Source organism: Sorex fumeus, unplaced genomic scaffold (genome assembly GCF_029834395.1).
Source record: "Sorex fumeus unplaced genomic scaffold, SorFum_2.1 ptg000072l, whole genome shotgun sequence".
Classification (NCBI taxonomy): Eukaryota; Metazoa; Chordata; class Mammalia; order Eulipotyphla; family Soricidae; genus Sorex; species Sorex fumeus.
In genome coordinates, this window is record NW_026606129.1 from 68,537,916 (window position 1) to 68,545,338 (window position 7,423).

The 7,423-nt window shown below is 43.6% G+C and overlaps 1 non-coding gene across 1 annotated transcript; it reads right to left on the reverse strand.

Moving 5' to 3' along the window:
- Positions 1-1,220: 1,220 nt before the first annotated feature.
- On the reverse strand, positions 1,221-1,408 carry LOC130038009 (U2 spliceosomal RNA). The gene has a single exon (XR_008794569.1). It is a non-coding gene; the product is annotated as a U2 spliceosomal RNA (small nuclear RNA).
- Positions 1,409-7,423: the final 6,015 nt, after the last annotated feature.

The following is a 7,423-nucleotide window of genomic DNA, read 5'->3' on the forward strand; positions in this document are numbered from 1 at the left end:
TCCCTATGGGACCCTGGAGCTGGGGTCAAGCCCATCCTACGGCTGCTATTTAAACTCCTTAATGCCCATGATCCAGAGATACACAAAAGAATCTTGGAACTGAACAGCTCACTGCAGAGATTTCTCCAGATTCTAATTATCTAAAATTTTAGAATTCCTGGACATCTTATGCTATTCATAACAAACAATACAAAATAAATTATTTAGCATCTGCCTTTTCAGCAGATTTGAGTAGTGGTGGGAAAATTCAAAATAATGGTAGGGGGAAAGGCAGTTCAGACAGAGAAGGGAGCACCAAATAAAGTGTGTTGGGAGAATCCTCCCAGGATGGGAGATGCATGCTGAAAGTAGACTATAGACCGAACATGATTGCCACCCAATGCCTCTTTTGCAAACCACAGCACCAAAAAGGAGAGAGAGAACAAAAAGGAATGCCCTGCCACAGAGGCAGGGTGGGATTGGGGGGAATGGGGGGGTGGGAGGGATACTGGGATCAGTGGTGGTGGAAAATGGGCACTGCAGGGATGGATACTCGATCGCTATATAATTGAAACCCAAGCACAAAAATTTGTAAGTCTACAACTGTACCTCATGGTGTTTCACTAATAAAAATTAAAAAAAAAAATTTCCAACGGACTGGGGAACTTGCCTTGGAAACAGGAACTCAGGGTGAGTGGCACAATCGAGACCCTGCCAGATGTTTAACTGGCACGGGGTGCTGACCTGACACCACCACCAAAAAATAATCATTCAAAAAGCATACCAGAGTACATTCTTTGCAGGTTAAGCCAACGTTTCAATTCTAGGCACCACCTCACATTGTCCAAGTATCTCCCAGCTGCTCTGTCCCCCTGCCAAGTGTGCACAGTTCCTGGTCATCACAGAAACAACAAAGAGGAGGAGAGAGATGCATTAAAAAATAAATAGGCACAGTGAAAGTTATTATATACTAATGCTGTGAAGGCACTAAAGCTCTCATTATATTAAAAAAGAAGAGAGTAGCAAGTATGAGAGAGCTGTTGAAGACACATTCCCACCTCGGCAAGGCTTTCTTATACCCGTAATCAGAAGTTCTGAATAAATATAGGAAGGGAGTAATTTTACATGCAACTTAATGCATGTCTTAAGTGACACCAAAGGTTTAGAGAAATAAGGTATTATTTGATACAAAGCCAAGAGAAACATCCAAGTCATAGCAGAAAGAAGCAACTTATCCTTAGAAAAACAAGGCTTAGGTCAAAACCTATATAAATCAAAATTCGCTAGCATGAATGTCAAGATTATGGGAGTATCTATTTTTTTGTATAACGTGTAATTATTTTGGAAATATCAGCATTAATTAAACCATTAAACTGATAAGAACAGATACTACACTTGATCTTAGCCAAAGCGATAGCACAGCGGGTAGGGCGTTTGCCTTGCACGCAGCCAACATGGCCGACCAGAGTTCGATTCCTCCGCCCCTCTCGGAGAGCCTGGCAAGCTACTGAGAGTATTCGATATGCCAGACACAGTAACAACAAAGTCTCCAATGGAGATGTTACTGGGCCCGCTCGAGCAAATCGATGATCAACGGGAGGGCCTTTTACTTTACTTATTAAACCATGAAACTAAAGCAATTTTTATTGTAGAATGAAAATATCAGAGAATCTGAGGATGGCCCCAGGCCAAAAAGCAGATGCTTTACAAGTCTTTAGCATGAGCCCCCCCCCCCCTTCCCCCCCCCCCCCCCCCCAGATAACGTGCAGGCACAGAGCATGAGAACCAGCAGCTCTGCTATTTGAACCTCAGCACTACCAGGACGTGTGGAGTCTCTAGTGTGTGGTACAGGGGGTGGGCAAATACCACTTCCAAAAAGTGTGCATGCAATCGAAATTAAAGCGTACAACCCCCAGGGACTAAGGAGTTGGCTCAAAGGGCGGATTGCATGTGGGCCAACGGTCAGTAGCCAGCACTATATATGGTCCCTAGAGCACCTCCAAGAGAGATTTCTGAGCATACAGCCAGGAGTAAGCCCTGAATACTGCTAAAAGATAGAGAGGCAGTGCCACGACAAGCTCAGTGAGGAACTTGGCCTGAGTAGGCCTAAGTTTTGGTTCCCTAAACTTTTGTTGCAGTTTCCCGAAATAAAGTGGTAAGGTCAGCAGAACAATTAATCAAACATGATGACAGATAGAAGATCTAATCTAATCAGACCATCTAATCTAAAAAGACACCACCATGCCCACCATGTAACCTCAGCCTCCACTCATGTAACTTCAGCCCCCACCCATTACAAGTTACCAAGTAATAGAACATCTCCTAGAACATTGCCAATGGAAAGTCCCCACTACGGAACTGCTATGTACAGTAGAAGATAAAAACTCTGCACTTTTGTATCTTGGGGCCACTAGCACCAATAACACCAGTGTGTTGGTGAGCCGGACAAAGGCCCTGGCTTAGGCTAGTCCTAGCTCGAGCTAGTCAAAAAGATCGTCTTGTGCCTGCACTGGAGTCAGCTCCTTGGTGGTCTTTTGGAAAGCTGATTCATGAGCTAACAGTGCCAAGTGTGGCCTGCAAACAACAACAAAATTAAATTCTCCCAAAATGTATTACTCCTATATGGATATTTTTTAAAAACTAGAACACGTTTCATTTATCTTATTATCAGGGACTGGAAGCTCAACTGAGGCACCACATTGTCCCTTAAGAGCCAATGGGAGCAATGCCCAATCAATGAGCCAGAGCCCAGAGTGTCAGATGTGACCCCAAAACCAAAGAGAGACAAAGAAAGAAAAAGAGAATCAAAGAATTGTAAGTAGAACCAGAGGCTAGCGCAGGTAGGGCACTAGCCTTGCTTGCAGCTGACCAAAGTTCAATCTCTGACACCACATACAGTCCCACAAGACCTGCCTGAGTGATCCCTGGGCCCAGAGCCATCACCGTGTACCAATGACTGTATCTCCCAAATAATAGTGAAATGTCACGACTCATTCACAGTGAAAGGTAAGGAGTCGTGGCATAGAGCCTGGAGAAATGGTTCCATGGTAGGGCACAGGCCTTGCTTTGCAAAGATAAACCTCAGGTTGAACAAGAGTGGGACCAGAGCAATAGTACACCTGGTAGGGGGTTTGCCTTGCACACATCTGACCTTGGTGTGATTCCAAGCATCCCATGTGGTCTCCCAAGCACCACCAGGATAGTTAAGGGGTTAAGATGCATGCCTTGCATGCAGCGGACCCTGATGTAGTTCTGGTACTGCATTTGGTATCCTGAACACAGCGCTAGGAATAGACCCTGAACCCCCTCCCCCCACACACACATACACACACACGGCTCGACACCTTAACCCTAAAGGAAAGGTAAAGATATATATTTCTATTGGATTGTATGAACCTCAAAGATTTCAAAATTCTTATGAGTTTGGGGGCGAGGGAAGGGGTGCTTGCTATACACAGTGGTGCTTAGGGCTCACTCCTGACACTGCTAGGGGACTGAACTAGAGTCGGCCACATGCAAAGCAAAGTTACCCTCATACTACCCTCATACCTCTCTCTGGCTCCAGGAGACTTCAGGTTTCCACTGGAATAAAAAGTCCATCATTTTTGGGGGGGGGTGTGGAAGAGGAACATGGAGGGATATCATTCCTTTTATTTATTCGAGTCTTCCATTTTTCCTTACATTTATGTCAAAAGTTGTTCTGTAGAAGTTAACACCATTTTAAAAATGTAGGGGCTGAAACAATCGTATAGTGGGTAGGGTGTTTACCTTGCACAAGGCAGACCTGGGTTCTATTCCTGGCACCCCATACGGTCCCTCAAGTCCCACCAGGAGTGATCCCTGAGTGCAGAGCCAGGGGTGAACCCTGGCTAACTGCCACACTGCCCAGTGTGGTCCAAAAACCAAAACAATAATAACAAGAACAAATCTAGTGCCATCTTCCTAACAAAATGCAGCAAAACCATTACTAACTTTTATCAAGGTTTTTTTCTGAGGCACCAAAATTTACAATATCAATAATGGCAAAACAAAAAAAAAAATAATGGCAGGGTTTCATGCGTAAACCCTTCCAACAGCACACCCTCTCCAGAAGAGTATCTGCTTCCCTCCACCATGTCCCAGAGCCCACACACTTCCTATTCCCCCAAACATCCCTCCCACCCTTGCAGTGATGTGCTTCATATTGAAGACCAGTTCTTAGTTTCTGTTGCCTTGGGGTATCTGTTGCTTCCTTACTATGTTCCTTTATAGGCTACATATGAGGGGAACATTCTGTGTCTGTCCCTCTCCTAATGTCACTCAGCATACTTCCCAGATCCATCCATGTAGCAGTGAATTTTCTTATAGCCTAGTAGTATCCCATTGTTCTTTGACATTTGGGCTGTTTCAGAATTTATCCATTTTGAATAGTGCTGCAATGAACCTAGGAGTGCAAATGTCTTTTCTGATTAGGCATTTGCACTAAATGGGTGCCAACTTTGGCAAATTCTGAAACACGTTCAATAACAAAGATTGTAATTTTACACAGTACAAAAGTTAACTCAAGGTGCAGTCTTAGTAACTAAAAGTAACTCGTGAGTGGAAGTTGATTTTTTTTTATTTTAATGATCAAATACTCATCCCTCCACCAGTGTGAAAGCTGATGTTTTAATTTCACTGGGAATCAAATTCAGCTAATCTTGCAATAAAAGTCTCTTAAGGTCTCAACACTGCCCCCCAAATGGTTGGTTTTGGGGGCAGTTATAGCGACAGACCAACAGTTCATTAATTCTCTTTGCTATTTAAGCTACCCACACCCTCAAATTAATTTAGTGAGCAAAGGACTACAAATGACATTTCCCTCTATTCACAAAAACTCCATACTTTTATGTTCAGTAATTAATGGCAGGATTTAACCAGGAATGACATTGCAATATGGGGCAGTTGTTAGTTACCACAGCCATGTAATGAAGTGTCACAGGTTATCACAACAGGATATCTGTGTTAATAGACAGAGATAATGGGACAAAGTCAAGCTAGTTACCATTGTTTTGGTTTTCCATTTGGAGGGAAGTCTGTTAAAATAGACTTTTCAGTATCTGAACATGTTTCACTAACATGATGATTTTATTGTTGTGGGCCCTCTTTTCTTCCAATGATGGATAGGACAACCAAACATTAGAACACAACAATTCTAATTGAATACCAGCAGCATATTATATTTTATTGTATTTTTCATGACTTCTTTGTGTATATTCATTCTATTATAGAGAAGGAGGGTAATAGGTTCAACCCCTGGCATTCCATATGATCCCCCAACTACTGCCTGGGGTGATTCCTGAGTGCAGAGTGAAGAGTAAACCTCCAGCATTACCCATGTGGCTCAAAAACAAAACAAAAATAACAAAAGAATTTGAGTGGAACAATATATAGAAAAGCATTTTGTAAGTTCAGACCCAAAAGAAGGCTATAAGCCCTGAGTCTTGGGATAGCACAGTGTAGATATACAGTGAAAGGGTTTGACTAACTTTTCTAGTTGTCCTTACTCAGTCCAGAATAAAGCGGAAAGTTCCATTTGGTTTCCTAATAGAATGCGGGCACATCAGGGTTTTAGTGTGTCTGGTTGAAGGAATTGTTTTAACATTTATGGGAAGAATGAGAGAGAGAGAGAGAGAGAGAGAGAGAGAGAGAGAGAGAGAGAGACAGAGAGAAAGAGAGACAGAGAGAGGAGTGCCTGACACAGAAGCAGCCCCAATGGGGGGGTTTGAGGGTGAGGAAAAATGGGAAGATTGATGATGGGAAATGTACACTGCTACAGGATGGGTGTTGGGACATTATATGACTGAAACCCAATTATGAACAACTTTGTAACTGTGTATCTCACTGTGATTCAATTTTTTAGAATTAGTATTGAAAAGAACTAAAATATCAAATGAATGTGTATTTTAAAAAGCAAAAAAAACTTTTTCAAAGGCAGGTAAGGCACGAGATCCACGAGATCCAAAAATAAAATAAAATTTAATGCAATAATATGTAAAAAAAAGAAAAGAAAACAAAAAGCTGCACCCTTATCCAACAAGACATTTATCTCCTTCCCTTTGTTATCAGTGAGACCCAGAGATCGAGAGGAGAGACGGTCATTTCAGCACCTGTGGGTGATACACGCTCTGGCATCATCAATGCTGATGGTCCATGGCCAAGAGGAGGGAACCTGGGCAGAAACTTAGCCTCTGCCACCCCCGAGGGTCAAGTAAGATGGCAAAACTCCCGGAACAGGGTAAAGGAGTCCACATACCTGAAAGTTTGGGTCTCAGCTGAACAGGGTGGAGTCTCCAGCCTAACCCCCACGCTCCTTTCTCCACACTCTGGATGGAGCTGGACCAGGAGAGCATCCTCCAGAGCAGCAGCAGCAAATACGGTGAAGGACCTGTTGGCTTGCAGGAAAACAGCAGAATTTCATTGACTGATTGTGCTACCAGGCAATCAGTGCCAGGCCAGAGGCTAAGGGCAAAGTCTCAGTTGCCAGCTAGCATTGCCAAGTCTTCTAGCGGTCGAGGGTGGCTAGAATCCAGTGGATTCAGGAGGCCAGTGCATCCAGCACTCTGGCCATCAGTGTGAGAGTTCGAGTGGCCGCTCCCCTCAGCATCAAAGGTGATGGTTGGGGGTTGACTCAGAGGAACTCTCCAGCCTCATGTTGGCCACCAAATTTGCTTGCAGGAAAAAGTTCAGTTCTGATTCAGTCACCAGAAACAAAGTAAGTGGCAGCACTAGGGCCCAAGAAAGGCTGGTTCATTTCTACCAGCCAGGGGGAACAGACACAAATGGGAGAAACCAGGACCGTGTAAAGGCAGCAAGGTGCGCTTCTCAAAAGGATACTTTTTAAAAAATAATTGTTTATTTCATCAAAGGACTGTGATTTACAAAGTTATGCTGGCTGAGATTTAGGCATCTAATTTTTCAACACCAACCCCACCACCAGTGTCAACTTCCCTCCATCAGTGTTCCTGTGTTCCATCCCCACCCCCACCCCACCCCTCACCCAAATTTCAGTGGTGGCAGCTTAGATCTCATGTTTTCAGTGTTGTTGAGCCTGTTTTATTTGCATATATGGCTATAGCATTCAACCACATCAACAGTAGAACTGAAGCCCTGGCCTCTGTTTACCCATTACTTCCCTTCCTCTTATTTTTTCATCCTCCACCCACCCCCCGCCACCACCATCTACTCACTTGATTTCCTTCCTTCTCTGTTCTTCTCCTCTGGAAACTATAGGGTGAAGGGTGATCTCAGCATTCCTCTTTTACTACAAACATTTCCTCATCCTGTTCTTCTATATGTCACAGATGACTGAGACTAGTGTTGGTTTGTCTTTCTTCTTCTGGCTCACATAACATGATCTTTTCCAGTTCCATCCAGGTTGCAGCAAATTGCATGATTATGATTTCATCTTTGCTTGCAGCTGCAT